This window comes from Sciurus vulgaris (genome assembly GCF_902686455.1).
Source record: "Sciurus vulgaris genome assembly, chromosome: X".
In the NCBI taxonomy this organism is placed as follows: Eukaryota; Metazoa; Chordata; class Mammalia; order Rodentia; family Sciuridae; genus Sciurus; species Sciurus vulgaris.
Genome location: NC_136471.1, coordinates 37,395,549 through 37,415,081, shown reverse-complemented (window position 1 = coordinate 37,415,081; position 19,533 = coordinate 37,395,549). Strand labels below are relative to the sequence as shown.

At 33.6% G+C, this 19,533-nt stretch overlaps 1 long non-coding RNA gene and 1 pseudogene across 3 annotated transcripts in view; one reads left to right on the top strand and one right to left on the bottom strand.

Moving 5' to 3' along the window:
- LOC306651733 overlaps positions 1-19,533 on the bottom strand; it is a 495,681-nt gene that overhangs the window by 62,109 nt on the left and 414,039 nt on the right. The window lies entirely within an intron of this gene.
- On the top strand, positions 2,403-3,039 carry LOC306650888 (rRNA-processing protein FCF1 homolog; annotated as a pseudogene). Its single transcript has one exon. The product of its transcript is annotated as an rRNA-processing protein FCF1 homolog (transcript).

Below are 19,533 nucleotides of genomic sequence, written 5' to 3'. Positions count from 1 at the left end.
CATATTTTTTCCCTCAACTTTGCAAATAGTGATGATTTTTCTTTTCAGCTTGGATTTGTTTCCTGTTTTATGAACGTACTATCTACTTCTCTTGCCAAATAGGTAAAATTTAATAGTTTGGAGTTACTTATATTGATGTCAGGATTTTTCCCCCAGTCAGGCAGTTAACCTTTTTAATTTCTTAAAAAGGGTTTATTTATAAAAATTAAATACCCCATGGTGCATAATAAGTATCATAATAAGTAGCTGCTGGTATAATAGGCTTGATACCACCTTGTTATCGTGAAGAAAAACATGGCAGTTATAACAGCTAGATAACTTGTTCTTTCTTAAACCATTTTTTAATACTTTTTTTTAAAGGCAGTAGCATTTTTCTTTTCTTTTTCAATCATAGAAACAAAGTTGGTGTCCCACTGCTATCAATACTGGCAGGAAAAATAATCTAAGAACATTTATAAAGAACCAGTGTTTTAAGATATTTCTTCTGCTTTTTTAATGCACATTGTGGGTTTCATTTATGAAAATGCAGACGTTTACCTTTGCATTTGATTGTGTGTGTTCTCACTAAAACTGAAACAACTCTTATAGAGCTGTTTCAGAACATCACTGGTTAGAACTCAGATTTGATTATGTCAATGTCTCTCTAAACACCGATAGAACAGAAAAGTTTGGTATGATATCATTCACCTCTGTGGCAAATATAATTGACTTTTGTTGACATCAACATGGCAGAAAGGAATCCTCTTTTTCTGAGGTAGTGCCGTGTTAATGTGTTTGTTTACTGCAGCTCACCATGCAGGCCAGGGGAGAAATTAAATTTCATTCCTTTATCAGACATGAAAATGGCCACATTCCTGAGCAAGTAAACCTCTTTAACATAATAATTTTATAGGGCAGCTCTTTAAAACAACATTTTTTAACCTTTCTGTTTTTCTGACCAAAATCAACTTTTCAAAAGTTAAAAACATGATTCATATGAATATGAACTAATATACTAAAGATTTTATTCAAATCATTCATTGATGTGGGAACCAATAAAATGGTAAACTGATTTCAAGATAATCTGGAGAGAGGTAGTTGTAAGCAAATTAAAAAGCTAGGATATCATTGTTAGGGTAGAAACCAAACTAGTCAGTGCTCTTAAAAGTTAATAAAAATAAACTTTGAGGGTTAATTTTCTATCAAGAAAAATTGCTTATATCTCTCTCTACCAGACAAAAATTTACTTGCTAACTTAGCTTCCCTAAATCTGGGAACTTTAGCCAAGGGTAAGCAATGAGTCAAAGCAAATAACTACAAATAATTCTTGAGTACACCTGAGAATCATTGCTTCCTTCTGATATTGAAAGGGCATTCTTAACCTTTTCCTTTTGCTTTATTGTCCAGAATTAGAAAAAGTTTCTTCATATGCAAATCTTGAACATATATATCAGAAAGCAAAGTCCCCACAAAGTGGATTTTCCGGGTGTTCAAAAGTTCATTCTAAACAATCCATTTGGTCTAAGAAATGAAGTAGATACAGCCTCTTTGAAAGAGACATAAATTAAATGGGCAGCTGAATATGGAACCTAATAACCTGAGCAGAAAGTTTATGAAATTGTGCCCCCCCCCACTTTAAATTCATGTAATTGTGGTTCTTTGTTGTATGGCACATATGGTTGAAGAAGAGTTAATCTATACTCAGCAGTTCTTTCAAAGAAAATAAACTTTCACAAAGTTCAGTTAAAATTGTATAGCATGACCTTTTAGTAGAAAGTCACTAGAAAAAGTATCTACCTTTTCCTCACAGATTTCAAGTAAGCATACCCATAGCTTTAAATTCTTCCCCCAACATTTAAGTCAAATGCTTCCCTAGCTCCTTATGTGACTTTCTTCTTCCTCACGTTTTCTGAGAAACACAAGAACTCATGTAGGGAAGAATTTTTGATCTTCATTTATATGTTCTCAGGGCTTAACCCAATGTTTGATCCATAATAGGTACTCAGCAAATGTATGCAGATGGATTGATGTTTGTGGTTGAAAATAAGTCATAGACATTAATAGCTCTGACTGATGCTGAAGTCAGCCTTCCCTTCTGAGTTCATAGCAGTAAGAGTCCTGTGCCCTTTCTTATCACATGTATCTATATTCCATATAAAGAGAATATTGGCTGATTTCCACACATTCTTTCTTCCCTTCCCAATTTTTCCCTCCCTCCCTCCCTCCCTCCCTCCCTCCCTCCCTCCCTCCCTCCCTTCCTTCCTTCCTTCCTTCCTTCCTTCCTTCCTTCCTTCCTTCCTTCCTTCCTTCCTTCGCAATGCTAGGTCTTCATTCCAAAGAAATACTCTGACACAAAATAACAATTCTCAGTAAAAGTGTCATGTAATTGGTATATCCAAAGAAACCGGTGTCTGGGCGTGGACATGGGAAAGCAAAAGAAAGCAAAGGAGTATGCGACATGAAGCAGAATGCTTAGTCTCAGAGATGAAAGGCTTAAAATAAAGGACAGATCAAACCCTAAAAAGAAGCAAAAGAAACATCCCAGTGCACTTAAGGAAAGAAAATTTCCCCAACACCCTTCCTGCTATTCTTCCAATATAATACATAACTGGGTCCACCTTATCCTATCCTGGTTGATACCAACTTTATCAATTTTTCCATTAAAGCCAAACTGGACTTAGTGCAGTCAATGATGGACTGTCTGTATACCAAGTGTATCCCTTGTGTAACTGATTGCTTACTGGCTGAAATTAAGAAATTGGGGCACAAGTATCCAGTGGCTTTAAGGATTGCAAAGGATCCACGATTTGAAGGATTACCATGGATGCATAAAGGAACCTAGGCAGATGACTGCTTAGTATGAAGAGGAACTCAGCACATGTTACATCATGGCCACAGTTGACAGTGACCTTAAAGAAAGAATCTGGAAGATCCCTGGAGTTCCTATCATGTACATTTCTAACCACAAATACAACATCGAGTGTATGACAGATGATTATGGAGCCCCTTGGTTCTGATTCTTAACAAAAATTCCTCTACCTTCCTTCAACCAATTTTCTCAGTTGCTAGTTCAGTAAACATGCTATAGAACATAGAATAATTCATATAGCATGAATGATTTGCTCTCTTATGAGTTGAGTATGGTTAAATATACTCACTTCTTGATGCTTTTTGAAAATATTTTGTTTCATTTAAAAATTTGTTGTATATTTTTAATAAGTCAGATGCTCCAAAAACTAAAACCTAACAATTCTGTTAACTCCAGGATACCTGAAGTTTTACTTTAACAAGTTTTGTGGGTTTGAATAGAGAAGAAAGGAGAGCACAGAACAAAGCCAAGAAGACACTGATACTCTAAAATGCAGGAAGGGGAAGCATTCTTCCCTCTGTTTTGAGGACCAAACAGAAACGTAGGTGGTGAGCTCTGATGATAAGTCACCTGTACACAATTTGCCAAAGGTTAGCTTTTTTTTATTATTGCCTTTTGATTATACAGAAATAATGGATTTCATTGTGGCTTTTTTTTTTTTTTTTTTTTGGGTGCTGGGGATCGAACCCAGGGCCTTGTGCTTACAAGGCAAGCACTCTACCGACTGAGCTATCTCCCCAGCCCCGTGGCATATTCTTATATGCAAATAATATATCATATTCATCCTCCTATACCCTCGCTTACCTTCCCTCCCCAATCCCCTTCCTCTTCACTAATAGTCTTGCCCTTATTTTCAGTTCTTTTTTTTTGTTGTCATTTCCCTGGATCCTGCATATGAGGGAAAACATGTGACACTTGTCTTTCTGAGCCTGGCTTGTTTTCTTTAACGTTATGATGTCCCGTTCCACCCATTTTCCTGACAATGACATGATTTGACTGTCCATATCAAGTTGATCATGCAAGGATAACCATTTCAAATTGTTATTGGTGGTGCATGGTATCCAGACTATGTAGTCATGTCTTTTATTTGAGAAACTTCCAACACTGAATTTTTAATCCCTTCTTCAGAATCCTAATGCTTAGTTTTGCAGATATAAAACATGAAAGAACCAAAGAAAAACATTTGTACTAGGTTTAGGATTAAAAAAAAAAAAAACCTTTATTTACCTCTGTTAATAGATTCAAGTATCATTTCTTTTTAATTAGTGGAGTGGTAGACACTGATAACTCACCTTTGTATACTCCTGTGTTACTGAGCATACAAAGGATTATATTTCAGAGCTCCTGAATAGTGGAGTGTGACTATATAGCTAGTTCTGACCAATGGAATATGATTGAAAGTGACATGTCAGTTTTGCTCAAGAACATGCAAGGGCTGGTATATCGCTCTCAAGCACACTTCTCTTTTCCCCAAAGTCATAGAAACATGCAAATACTGGTACCATAAGGTTGCAGTAGTATGGAATAATAAGCCCCTTGTCTTCAGGAAAGCTGCCTTGCAGAATTTTTCAGGCCAATAGTGAAGTTTATGTGAATGAAGGTAAAATTTAGTGTCAAGCAGCTAAGATTTTAAACTGAACTGCTACCACAGCATAAACTAGCCCAACCTGACTAATGCAGAGAGTAGACACTAGACATGAAAGCAAATTTGCTACTAGCTGGTTAGAAGGATCTAATAAACACTTTCATTACATGAAAGTATGGTAAACATGCCAGTGCCTTCCACTCAAAACAGATTTTCTTGTGTTACTATTTAGCAAGAATGTCTTTGAAGAATACTTCCTTCGCACTGCGTCTTGCTTTTGCTTCAGATTTTATTGTGGGGTAACTTTGGGGAGGTAACAACATCTCCCTAGAAGAACAGAACAATGGCACCAGTTGCCTCCCTAGCAAAAATTATATCTGATCAATATTGTAAGTGAAATAGCACAAATATTTTTAATTCAACTGAAAAAATATTTATGAAACTTTTTGTATATAGAGTCAACTGGGCTAGATTATATCCCAGTCCTTAATTAACATGTGACTAGGCATAATTATTTTCAAAAAATTAGATTGACATGTAGTTTACAGAAAAAATTCATCTTTTAAAGTTATACAATTCTATGAAGTTTGACAAATGTATAGTCACTGCCACAATTAAGATTTAGAAAATCTTGATTACCTAAAATATCTTTCTTTTTTTTTTTCTTTTTCTTTTCTTTTTTCTTTTTTTTTTTTTTTTTTTTTTTGATACTGGGGATTGAACTCAGTGGCACTTGACCACTGAGGCACATCCCCAGCCCTATTTTGTATTTTATTTAGAGACAGGGTCTCACTGAGTTGCTTAGGGCCTTGCCAAATTGCTGAGGCTGGCTTTGAACTCATGATTACAGGCATGCATCACTGTGCCCAGCCCAAAATCTCTTCTTATGCCCCTGTATAATTAATACCCTCCCCTACTCCCCCATCTCCAGCTTCTGGCACTATCTGATCCCTTTATTGTCATTATAGTCTTATCTTTTTAAGAGTATAGTACAAATATCATCACATGATATGCAGCCTTTTGGATCTGGCTTCTTTTTTTCATAGCATAATGCTTTTTACATTCAACCACATTGTTGCATATGACAATAATTTGTCCATTTTTGTTGCTAAAGAATATTCCATTATATTGATGTGCATCCACGTGTTTATGGATTCCTCAGTTGATGTGCATTAGGTTGTTTTAGTTTGGGGTGATTATGAATAAGACTGCTATAAACGTTTAAGAATATTTCTTTGCCTTCCCATGTGTCTTTTTAAATTTATTTGTTCTTTTTAGATATACATGACAGTAGAGTGTATTTTGACCTATTATACATGCATGGAGTGTAACTTATTCTAATTAGGATTCTGTTTTTGTGGTTGTATATGATGTGGAGTTTCACTGGTCATGAAATCATATATGAACATAGGAAAGTTATGTTCAATTCATTCTACTTCCTCTTATGTATGGGTCCTCTCTGCTATGTCCCACGTGGATGAGAAAAGAGTTAACTGCTGGAGGAGAATGTTGGTGGCATATCACTCAATTACCCAAAAAACTTATCTACTCAATAAACACAAAAGAGCAATACTCTTTTTAAATGAGAGGGGCATGATGGGTCTGGCCATACCAGCTCTGGTCTCTTACAACAACATGGAGTCACCCAACTCTCCTTTATTTATAATATGCAGGTAAAGGGGGCAAGGAATGGGAGGAGCTTCTTCTGTGATGGACAGGATAGGTTGGGATTAGGGAAAACATTCTCTTAGGGGAAAATTCAAGAAGGAGATGGGAAACCACTCCCACACAGTGCCACAGGCTTCTCGGCAGTTCCTAGAAGCCAGGCATCTGTGTCCCATGACTCAATCTAGTCTGATTCTGCTAAATAAATGGCTTCCCACACTCTTAAGTAAATACCTAGGATCAGGATTGCTGTGTCATAGCTTTAGTATACATTCTTTCATAAAAAAAAATCACCAGACTCTTTTCCAAAGAAAATTACTTTTCTGCATCCTAAAAAGCATGGGAATTCCATTAATTTCACATCCGTACTAGAGCTTAGTATTGTGAGTTTTTAAAATGTTTTTGCTTCTTGTTGTTGTTTGTAGTCCTCCTAATAGTTGTAAGATAGGGATTTAGGATAAAGAGAGATAAATACCGAATCTTAAAGGAAATACCCACAAACCATTGAGATGTAGAAAAAGCATAGTTGTAAATCTTCAGTGACATGCCCTTTGTCCATTCTCTTATAAAATGAAGGAAATATGCAAGGACAGGGAAAACTGGCATGAAATTGTGCAGTACCACCATGGACTCACCTCTAGTTTGGTCCCTGATATAGCCCTTCTATAAATATTGGACCCTCAGCCCATATCAGGACTTCTCACTCTGTATTCAGCCTGCATTCTCCCTTGAATTATATCTACCTTCCTAAATAAATCCCTGTCTATGCCTTTGCCTGACACGTGCTGAAATCTTTTCTGTGATATATGCCAAGAACCCCGCTGGTCCTGAGTTGAGTTCCTCTTCTCCTCTGGGAACTCCCTGGACCTTTTCTGAAGACATCTCTTCTCCTGTCAAAGTTGTATCATTGTGTCTCGCAATGCTATTATTTTGCAATTATCCTTCCATTCATGTGCTTTTTGCCATCATTATTTCTAGGTCTGTAAAATGTTTGTTTAAACCTTTGTCTATTTTCCCCTTAGTAACAGATTTATTGATATATAATAGACATATCATATATCTTATCCATCTACAGTACACATTTCAATGGCTTTTAGTATATATTTAGTATTTGGTATTGGGCAACCATCACCATAATCACTTTTAGAACATTTTTATCACCTAAAAAAAAAAAAAAAAAAAAAAAAACCCACAACTTTGTATGCTTTAGCTCTCTTTCATATCCAAATACCTCCACACCTCCACCCTTAAGCAACCACTAATCAACTTTCTGTCTCCATATATTTTCCTATTCTGGACATTTCATATAGTTGGAATCATATAATATGCTGTATTTTGTGACTAGATTCTTTCATTTAAACTAATGAATTCAAAGTTTATTCATATTGTAGCATGCCTAAGTACTTCATTCTTTTTTATGACTGAGCAATATTCATTTTTGTGAATATCCCACTTTTTTGTTCATTCATTCATCAGTTGATGAACATCTAGGTTGTTTTAACATTTGAGCTATTGCTAATAATTCTGCTATGAAACATACATATACAGTTTTGTGTAGACGTAACGTCTTCAGTTTTCTTGTGTACACAGCGAGGAGTGGTATAACTTACTGAGGAACAGCCATGTATAACGTACTGAAGAACAGCCTAAGTGTTTTCCAGAGAAACTGCAGCATTTTAAATCCCTAACAGAAATGAAAAAATGGTTCCATTGTCCATATATTTTTCCAGCACTGTTAATTTCTTAATTTTTTTTTTTTTTTAGTATCATCATCAAAGTATGTGTAAAGCAGTATCTCATGGTGGTTTTGATTTGCATTTTTCTGGTGACTATTTGTTGAGTACCTTCTCATATATTGGCCATTTGTACATTATCTTTTGAGAAGTCTCTAGTCAAATCATTTGCCCACATTTTAATAGGAATATGCTTTTAGAATTGAGTTGTAAGAATTCTTCAATTATTCTACATAAAAATGCCTTATAGATATCTGGGTTTACAAATATTTTCTCCCATTCTGAGGATTGTTTTTTCACTGTCTTGAAAGTATCCTTTGAAGCACAAAAGTTTTTAAACTTGATGAAGTCCAATTTATCTAGACTTATGTTGTTTGTGTTGATGTCGTATGTGAGAAATCACTGCCAGATTCAAGGTCATGAAGATTTATCACTATTTTTCTTCTATAAATTTATATTTTTCCTCTTAACATTAGGACTTAGATGCATTTTGAGCTAATTTTTTAATTATCACTTGAGATAAAGTTCCAAATTTTTTCTTTGCATATGGAATATCCAAATGTCCTAGTACCATTTATTAAAAAGATCATTCTTTCCTTGTTGAATTGTCTTAGCACCCTTCACACAAATCAGTTGACCACAAGTACACTGTGTGTTATATGTCCCTAAGACCACACTCAGGCTTTATGACTTGTTGGAAGGGACTACAAGGTTCAGTAAATTCAATATACTCATAGTTACAATTTATTCCAGTGAAAGAATACAGATTAAAATCAGGGCCAGGAGCACTGGTGCACACCTGTAATCCCAGTGACTCAGGCGGTGGAGGCAGGAGGATCCCAAATTCAAAGTCAGCCTCTGCAATTTAGCAAGGCCCAAAGCAACTTAGAAAGACCCTGTTTCTAAATAAAATATGAAAAAAAGTCTGGGAATGTGACTCAGTGGCTAAGTGTCCCTGTGTTATCCTCAGTATCAAAAAAAGAAAAAAAAAAGTCAGGAAACAGGAAACATCCAAGTGGTGAAGTCCAGGAAAAAATGGATCAAGCTTTCATATTTCTCCTCCCAGTGGAATCACACAGAGGTACTTGATTGTCTTAGCAAAGATATGTGAGAATGCATGAAAAGTGTTGTCAACCAGGAAAGTACACTTGAGTTGTGGTGTCCAGGGTTTTTGTTGAACGTCAGCCATGTAGGCATGCAATACCTGCATGACCTCAGCTATTCAGACTTCATATCTAAGAGCAAGAGCAGGCATTCATCATACATAATATTGTTAGCATAAAAAATCTGTTCACACTGATACCACTTGGCCCATGGCCTAAGGCATACAAAAACACTCTTAGCAGGCAGAATATTCCAAGAGCTTAGAGATCATCTCCCAGGTACCAGTAAAGTGTTAGTCCTGAAACAGGCAAATTTGGGGACTATTCCAGCTTTGAATGATCCAGGCATGTTGAGCTAATGCTTTCCTGTACATCTGGGTTTATCCCTATAGGCTTATTTCTATTCCATTTTTCTATGCCTGCCATTGTAATACTACCACAGTCTTGATTACTGCTGCTTTGCAATTAATTTGGGATCACTAAATGTCTTTTTTAGCTTTGATCTTCCATTTTAATACTGTTTCTCCTATTCTCCGTCCTTTTAGGTCTGTGTGAATTTTAGAATGAAATTGCTCTGTGTGTGTGTGTGTGTGTGTGTGTGTGTGAATGTGTATATATATGATAATTCTATATATATATAATCCTATATCATATTTTACTTATGATAAATATATAAAATATATGCTTATATATTTATATATCAGATAATTCTATATATATAATTCTATATATATAATCTAATATATATAATAATATATAACATAATAATAAATATATATATAATCTATATATATATATATATATATAGAGAGAGAGAGAGAGAGAGAGATTCTGAGACGACTCTCACTGATCTGTGGATCACTTTAGGAAGTACTGTCATCTTGACAATGTTAAGTTTTCTGATCCATGAGTATAGGATTTCTTTTAATTTATTTGGATCTATAATTTCTTTCAATGATTTTGTTTGTTTGTTTGTTTTCAGAGTATAAGCTTTGCACTTCTTTTGGTAAATTTGCTCCACAGTATTTTATTTTTTGATTCTCTAATAAACAATCATTTTCTTAATTTCATTTTTAGGTTGGTCATGACCAGTATACAGAAATACAATTGGTTTTGAAATATTGACGTTGTATCCTGTAACCTTTGTTAAGTTGTTTAATAAATCTGATAACTTTTGTTAATGAATCTCCAGGATTTTCTACATACAATAATATAATATCAAGTCATCTGTTAATAGTTTTAATTCTTCCTTTTTAATCTGAATGCCTTTTATTTCATTTTCTTTGCTAGCTACCCCATCTAATACATCCAGTACAATGTTCAATAGTAAAAACAAGAGTAAACATTCTTGTCTTAGTCCTGACATTTTTAGGAAAGCATCCAGGTTTTCACTATGAAGTGTGATATTAGCTTTGAGTTTTTCATAGATGCCTTTTGTGAGCTTGAGGAAGTCCCTCTTTCTTGCTAATTTACTGAGTGATTTTATCAAAATATGTAAAATATATATGTTTATATATTTATATATATCATGCTATAGGATTTTACCTCATAATTTTTCTGCATCTGTTGACATGATCATCTCTTAATCCATTTTTTGCTATTATAACAGAATACCACAGATTGGATAATTTATACTGAACAGAAATTTATTGGTTTATGGTTCAGGAGGATGGAGGGTCCAAGACTGAGGGGCTGACATCTGGAGAGGGCCATCTTGCTGCATAATCCCATGGCAAAAAGGCAAAGAGAGAGATGGAAAGACAACAGCAAGAGAGAGAAAAGGGTAGGTTGTGGTTCAGTGGTACAGCGCTTGCCTTCCATGTGTGAGGCACTGGGTTCGATTCTCAGCACCACATACAAATAAATAAATGTGTTGTGTCCATCTACAGCTAAAAGAAAATCTTAATAAATTGAATTGCTAGATCAAAGGGTAATTCTATTTTTACATTTTAAGGAACCACCTTACTGTTTCCTACAGTCACTGGCTATTTTCTGTTTCCACCAGCAGTACACAGGTTTCCAATTTCCCTACATCATGGACAATACTTGTCAGTTTCTGCTGTGTGTGTGGGAGTATGTGTGTGTATATAATAATCAACATGATGGGTGTGTAAAAATGGTATCCTATTACAATTTGACTTCATTTCCCTAATAATGAGTGATGGTATCTCTTCATATGCTTAGTGGTAATTTGTACATCTTTGGAAAAATAGTATTCACGTTCTTTCCTCAATTTGGGGGATTGTTTTCATGTTGTTGAATTATAGAAGATCTTTATATATTTTGGATATTAACCACTTATCAGATACATAATTTGCAAATATTTTCTCCCATTACAAGGGTTGTCCTTTCACTCTAAATGCTGTTTGATGAACAAAAGTTTGTTTGTTTCATTTTGATATAGTTAATGTTATCTTTCTTTTCTTTTGTGTCTTGTACTTCTGGTGTCATATTCAAGAAATCATTGCCAAATCCAATGTCATGGAGCTTTTGCTTATGTTCTCTTCTAAGAGCATTATAGTTTTAGCTTACATTCATTTGATCCATTTTGAGTTAATTTTTGTGTATGGCATAAGCTAAGGGTTCATCTACATTCTTTTGCATGTGGGTATTCAGTGTTCAATCACAATTGTTGAAGCCTGTCCTTCCTCATTGAATGGTTGGCACCCTTGTGGAAAATCATTTGACCACACATGTGAGGGGTTTATTTTAGAGGTCTCTATTCTATTCCCTAAGTCTATACATCTGCCTTTATATCAGTGCCATACTGACTATTACAGGTTTGTAATAAGTTTTGAAGTTGGGAATTATAAGACCTCCATAATGTTCTTTTTCAATATAATTTTGTCTACTCAGGGTCCCTTGAGATTTCACATGAATTCTAGGATTTATTTTTCTCTTTCTGCACAAAACATTGGGTTTTTGGTGCATTTAATTGAATTAGTAAATTGTTTTGGACAGTATATCTTAACGTTAAGTTTTCCAATTCACGGACACATGTCTTTCTGTTTATTTGTGTCTTCCTTAGTTTTATCAGAAACATTTTGTAATTTTTAGTGTATAAAACTTTTGTTTCCATGATTAAGTTTTTTTCTAAGTATTTTATTCTTTTTGAGGCTATTGTAAATGGAATTTTTTTATTTATATATTTATTTATTTTTTAGTTGTCAATGGACCTTTATTTTATTTACTTATATTCGATGATGAGAACTGAACCCAGTGCCTCACACATGCTGGGCAAGCACTCCTACCACTGAACTACCCCAGTCTGGAATTATTTTCCTAATTTGGTTCTTGGAATATTCATGGTTAGTGTATACAACTGAAACTGATTTGTTAAATATTGCTTTTTGTATCCTACAACATTGCTGAATGTATTCATTATTTCTAATGACAATTTTTGGTGTGGCATTTTTAAGGATTTCTATGTAAAAGGTCATGTCATCCACAGAGCTACTTTTACTTTTTTCCATTTCAAAATTGGATGGAATTTTTCTTGCCTAATTTCTCTGGCTAGTATTGAAGCAATAATTTATTGAATGGAAGTAGCTGAATCTGGCATCCTTGCCTTGTTCTTGATCTTAGAGGAAAAATTTTCATTCTTTCACCTTTTGGTATGATGTCAGCTGTAAGTTTTTCATATATGATCTTTCTTATGTTGAGGTTATTTCCTTGTATTTCTAATTTGTTTTTTTAAAGATTTTTTCTCCCAAAAAGTTGTTGCATGTGTCCAAATTCTTTTTTTCTGCATGAATATATAGATGATTCAGTGGCTTTATTCATCCTTCATCTGTTAAAGTGATAGATCATTGATTTCCCTATGTTGACTCATTCTTGCATTCTAGCAATATCATGGTGTTCAATCATTACTATATGTTGCAATTTGTTTTGTTCATATTTCCTTAAGTATTTTTGCATAAATACCTTAAGTAATATAGATTTCTATTCTTATAGTGTCTTTTCTGGTTTTGGTATTAGTATAATGCTAGCCTTATAAAGTGAATTTGTATTTTCTCCTCCTCAATTTTTTGGAAGAATTTGAAGAGGACTGGTATTAATTCTTTACAGTTTGGAAGAATTCATAGTGAAGCTGTTTGGTCCTGGACTTGTCATGATAAAAGGTTTCTGAATACTGATTTAATCTCCTTATAAGTATAGGTCTGTTTAGGTTTTCTATTTCCTCATGTTTCTGTTTTGGTAGATAGTGTATTTCAAGGAATTTGTCCATCTCATCTATATTATAGAATTCATTTGCATACAGTTGTTCATTGAACTTCATTGTAATCCTTTTGTTTTTTGTAAAATCACTAGTAATATCCTCTTTTCCTTAACAGTATTAGTTAAGTCTCCTTTCAGGACTTAGTCAATCTAATTAAAATTTTGTATATTTTGTTTAAAAAAACAAATCTTGTTTTTTTTTTTTTTTTGATTTTCATATTTACTATTCTCTCTTTTGTTTATCCCTGCTCTAATCTTTATTTATTTTTTAGATGGACACAATACCTTAATTTTGTTCATTTAGTTTTTTTATGTGGTACTGGGGATTGAACCCAGTGCCTCATGCATACTAGGCCAGGACTCTACCACTGAGCCACCACTGCAGCCCTGCTCTAATATTTATTATTTTCTTCCTATAATTCTAGGTTTAGTTTATTCTTTCTTATCCACTTACTTAAGATGTAGAGTTAGGTTTTTGATTTGAGATCTTTGTTTTCTAATCTGAGCACTGCTGTTTCTCTCTTAGGCCTGGTTTGTCTGTGTTCCATACGTTTTGGCATGTTGTGTTTTCATTTTCATTTGTTTGAAGATATTTATTAATTTCCCTTATAACTTAAACAAAACACTCTTAACCCATGAGCAAAAAACTTTGGCCCATGGGTTAAGAATGTTTTATTTAATTTCTGTATATCCGTAGACTTCCCAGTTTCCTTCTGCAATTAATTTCTAGTTTTACTCCATTATGACAACAGAGAATACTTTGTGTAATTTCAATCTTTTTAAATTTTTAAGGCTTGATTTTTGACCTAACATATAGTCTATCCTGGAGAATATTCCACGATCACATAAGAAAAAGGTATATTCTGCTATTACTTGAATGGAGTGTATTATTTAGTTCCAACTGGTGTATGGTTTTGTTCAGATACTTCATTTATTTATTGCTTTTCTGCCTGGTATCCTATCCATTATTGAATGTGGAATATTTGTCTTCTACTATTATTTATAGCTGTGCATTTCTTCCTTTAATTCTGTGGATCTTAATATAATTAGGAGTTCTGATGCTTTGTCTATAATTATTATAATGATGAATTTATACTTTCATCAAAATGTAGCATACTTCTTATCTCTTATAACAGTTTATGATTAAAATCTAATTTGTCTGATATTAATATAGTCACTTCTACTCTTTTTTTGGTTACTAATTGTGTAGAATGTATTTTTCCATCCTTTAATTTTCAAACTATACAAATCCTTATTTCTAAATGATTCTCTTACACACAAGAAATAGTTGGATTCTATATTTTTATCAATTCTATAGAACTGGCTTTTATTTTGGAGTTTAATCCATTTACATTTAACTGATAAGGAAAGACTATTGCCACTTTGTTATGTATTCTGTCTGGCTTATAATTCCTTTGTCCCTTATTTTCTCCCTTAATGCCTTCCTTTGCATTCAGTTGACTTTCTGTGACACATTTTGTTTTTCTCTCATTTCTTTTTGTGTATACTCTATAGATATTTTCTTTGTGGTGACCATGGAGATTACATCTAACTTTCTAAAGTTACAATAACATATTTTAAACTGACATCAACTTAACTTCAATTGGATAAAAAAAAAAAAAAAATTTCTTTCTTTGTCATTCTGTGCCTTGGTTTGTATTGTTGAGGCCACAAAGTACATCTCTATATGTGGTACACACTTTAACATATATTTATAATTACTTTATGCTTTTGTTCTTTAAATTCTATAGAAAATAAAAAGTGGAGTAATAAACTAACATTACAGTAAAACTGGTTCTGATAATGGTACATTGATTTACTTTTCCCAGAGTACTTTATATTTTCATATGGCTTTGAGTTTACTGTATAGTATATACCTTTGTTTCAATTTGAAGGATACCCTTTAGCACTTTTAAAAATTTTCTCAGAAGTGTTTTATTTTGTTTACAAACATTTTTAATTGACAAGTAACATCATATTTTTTGTGTACATTGTGGGATGGGTAATCTAATGAATTAACTAATGCATTATCTTATGTAGTTATTTTTGTGGTAAGCACATAACATCCACTCTCTTTATATTTTTCAAGAATACATTGTTATTATAAAGTATAGCTATATTGCTATACAATAGATCTCTTGAAATTTATTCCTTCTAACTATAATCGTGTCCTCTGACCAACATGTACACGAAAATGTCCACACATATGGTTCAGAGAACGACTCTCCCTTTAGTCTTATTCAGTCCCTAGCAATAGTCAGCTATAACTTGTTAGAGAAATGAGGTTTACAGTGGAGGCAGTAGGGGTCACATACATTTTGTCCTGATCCAGCCTCATTTGTAAGCAGGTGCAAAGTGCCTAAGCTTCAAAGGTATGGCTTTCCCGGCATTTCGTTGCCTCATTCTTACTGCCGGAAGCCAGACTCTGTGTTTTATTTGAGGTGGTTTTATGCAACAGAGAATCTCCTGTCCTGCCCCTTATCCAGTGGTAGGTGACATCTAATGGTATTGGTTCATGCTCAGGAAATCATTCTTTTCTTCTTCACGTTCCCTAGCCACAACCAAGTTTTCCTGCCCTTTACCTATTAGCTCAAAGCTTTTGCTGCAATTAAGAAGAGTTTGGAGTTATGTCAGTGAAAATGGTCGAGTAAGGATCCTTGAAAATTCATTTTTTCTAAAAGAAAGAATGACTAAACTTTCCAGAAACAACTTTTTCAGAACTCTGGAAATTAATGAAAGCCTTGCAATGATCTGGGGAGCATATATTCAAGAAAAACAAACTGCAGAATGATAAGCTGGTCAGTACATATAATTCAAATTTTAATTGAGGGCACAAAGATTTCCTTATCAACTCATTTTTTTTCCTCTGAAAAATAAAGAATTGACACTGAACTATAGAATTTCTTTTTTTTTTTTTGTACCAGGGATTGAACCCAGGGGTGCTTAACCACTGAGCCACTAACAGCAGCATTTTGTAAGTAGTATTCTATAAATCTGACTGAATTATAGTACTTATAACCTCTAGCAGAAAAAGATAATTGGTTCCTACATATAAAATTAATGTCATATGATATAATTATCTCATCTAAAATTTCTTTAAAGTTTCTTATTGATTCTTTTTTAAATATACTTTTTAGTTGTAGATGGACACGATACCTCTATTTTATTTATTTATTTTTATGTGGTGCTGAGGATCAAACCCAGTGCCTCACACAGGCTAGGCAAGTGCTCTATCACTGAGCTACAATCCCAGCCCTCACTTACAAAATTTGAAAGCCAGTATTCTAATTCACCAGCAAAAATATTCATAACTAAGAAATTTAATTATTCAAATCTTTCTGTTTATCCACAAACACTGTTTGTTTATCCACAGTTTTGCCTTTGAACACTTGTTTAGAAGATCCCCCCACTTTTTTTTCCCTACCAAAAACATCATAGAGCAAGAGTACAATGATTGCCTAGCGTATGTGAGGGCTAGGATTTGATCCCCCAGCACAGTGGGGAAAAATAATTGCTACAATAAATATTCTCTTCTACATCTCCTTGGGCATATGTATGAGAATTTTTAAAGATATATACCCACAAGTAGAATTGCTAGGTCATAGAGTATTTGAATACCAGCTTCATTTTATATTGAAATTGTTCTCTAGTGTGATTTTTAACAATACACATACACACCAGCCATGTTTAAAGATTCTTTTTTTTTTTTTTTTTTTTTTTTTTTTGGCACATCACCAACACTTGGACTTCTCAGACTTCTAAATGTTACAAATCTTGTAGATGTGAAAAAGTACCTCATTATGGTTTTAATGTGCACTAAATATTGAAGTTGAGTATCTTATGATTTTTGGTTATTTAGTTTCCCTCTAACAAACTTTGAAAATAAAATAAAATAGTTCCCATAAAGATGTCAAAAAGGGAAATATACCTAATTACTTTGCTTAATTGTCTACATATAATTTTATCTCAAAAGGAAGAAATCCAATGAAAAATTGTAACATAAGCAGTTGTAGATATTTGATACTTCTTACTTAAACTAATTTTATGAGACAGAAATTAACCAATATACTAAATTCCTTTGAGTAAAATGCATATCTTTTTACTTTAAGAATAGAAATTTGTTTAGGGAGTCATGAAAACTTTTAGACCCTTATTGTTACTTCCTCCCTTTCTTTCCTACTCTTTCTTTGTTCAGGAAGAATCAAAGTCATGACTTAATGAAATGGGTAGAATCAGGTTACAATTTCTCTCCAAATATTTCATTTTATTCATATTCATTTAAGAATCTGTGCAGCCTGGTTCCGTGGCACCTTCCTGTAATCCCAGCGGCTCAAGAGACTGAAGCAGGAGGATCTCAAATTCAAAGCCAGCCTCAGGAACTTAGCAAGGCCCTAAGCAACTCAAGGAGACCCTGTCTCTAAGTAAAAACTATAAAAAAGGGATGAGGTTGTGGCTCAGTGGTTAAGCATCACTGTATTCAATCCCTGGTACCCCCACCCTGCAAAAAAAATTAGTGTGCAAGCTTATTTAGTGTCTAACATTAAAATTATTTTATCAGTTTCTGTAAAAGTAATGTGAAAATTAAATTTTTCATTGCATAATAATCATGAAATAAAGACATTAAAAAAGTCTAATCTTTACAAAATAGAATAAAACAAATTAATCATTTGAGATCCTCTTAATTCTTAAGCAAGTATCACACCACCTGTTACCTGTATAAACTAAAAGTATATGTATATGTGCGCCCCTATAAAAAGTCATACAGATATAAGTAAAATTGAGTGGAATGTTCCTTTAGTTTAAAATCTGCGTGTGTGTATACACACAATATAAATATATATATATATATATATTTATGTGTAGAATGGGAAATAATTAAATTTTAGAATCACTGAGTTTAAAAATCATAAATATTATGATCTTTTTCTCAGTTAATGAATTCTTTAAATCTATATATGGTGAAGGTAACCCCAATCTATGCACATTCCAACATAGTCACAATCTCTGTTATTGTGTTTAAAGGATTCTTAGTTCAAGAAAAGAAATCTCAGACATATCCGTATGTAAGGAAATCATACACAGAAGAATAAAAACCAAGGTGCTCACAAATTGAATAGCAAGATTTATTGTTTGAAGAAATGTACCTGAAGGTAATATTTTTTAGCCTAACTGGGGTTGCCAGATAAAATGCAGGATACTAAGTAAAATTTGAATTTCACACTTTAAAAAAATGAAAATAGTATGTCTCACACAATGTTTAGGACATATGCTAAAAACCTGTTTGTCGTTTACTGTTGTTTATTTTGAATTTAAAATTTAACTGCTTATCCTGAATTTCTATCTGACAAATCCCATAATTTTAGCCTACTCCAAGTGAATAAATAGCTAAATCACTATACCCATTTGTACTTTCTAAAATATTTGCCCATAATAAAAAGTAGAACTGACAACCTTTCCTGATTATAGCAGATCCTCTCAATGAGAATTCATTTACAGAAGAATTATACGAGGTTAAGTTCACCCAACGCAAGATTTTCCTAAAGATTTCAGTTTTTCCCTATTTTCATAAAATAGATAACCTGTGAAGGAAAAATTAGGCTCGTTGTTCATTGAAACCATGGCAAATTTGGAAGAAAATATTCTAGTTTCTTAGAGAGCAGAGTAATTAATTACACAAATGGTGTCCTTGGGTGACCATGCGAATTAAATACTTTGATATGCAAGTTGTGACTTTTATGCTTCTTCCCTATGGCAATTAAGCTGATTTGCAAAACAGAAAGAAATCCTACTTAAAAAGTTTAATATGAATATATTAGTCCCTCCTAAGCTGCTTCAAATCCTGTCCCATATTTCTATAGTGTTACGCTGTAGGAGACTTGTTTTAATAGTGCTTTAAAATATTGCCAAATGTTCCCAATATTAATTTTTCAGATATTTGAAGTTATTTCCTTCTCTTTTAGCATTAACTTGGAAATAGCTCTTTTATTTTCAAACAACTTCAAAGTTCATTTTTTTCTCTCTTAAAATGTTGAAAACTTGGCAAGAGTGTAAAAACCATGAGCGAACAGAGCATGAAGCTAACAGGCTGATCACCTTAAAAGGTGCTGGTCTAGTCAGTTATTTTTGAATCGTTGCTCTTTGGAAAACTAAAATGTTGGACTGTTGAAAGTAACAGAAATAAGATAACATCATGGGTCCCAAAGGCCAGTTGCAAAGTTGTACAGTCAGGTTACCAGAAGGTGAAGGCGGAAATTGGGGCTACGAGATGTCAGGCTGGGAGCATTCAGAAAAAATAGTAGCGGCAAAGACTGGTGCCAACTGCAGAAAGGGCAGAGCACGGTACCCACCAAGTTTAGGTGCTGAAGACGCTGGAAGTTGTCT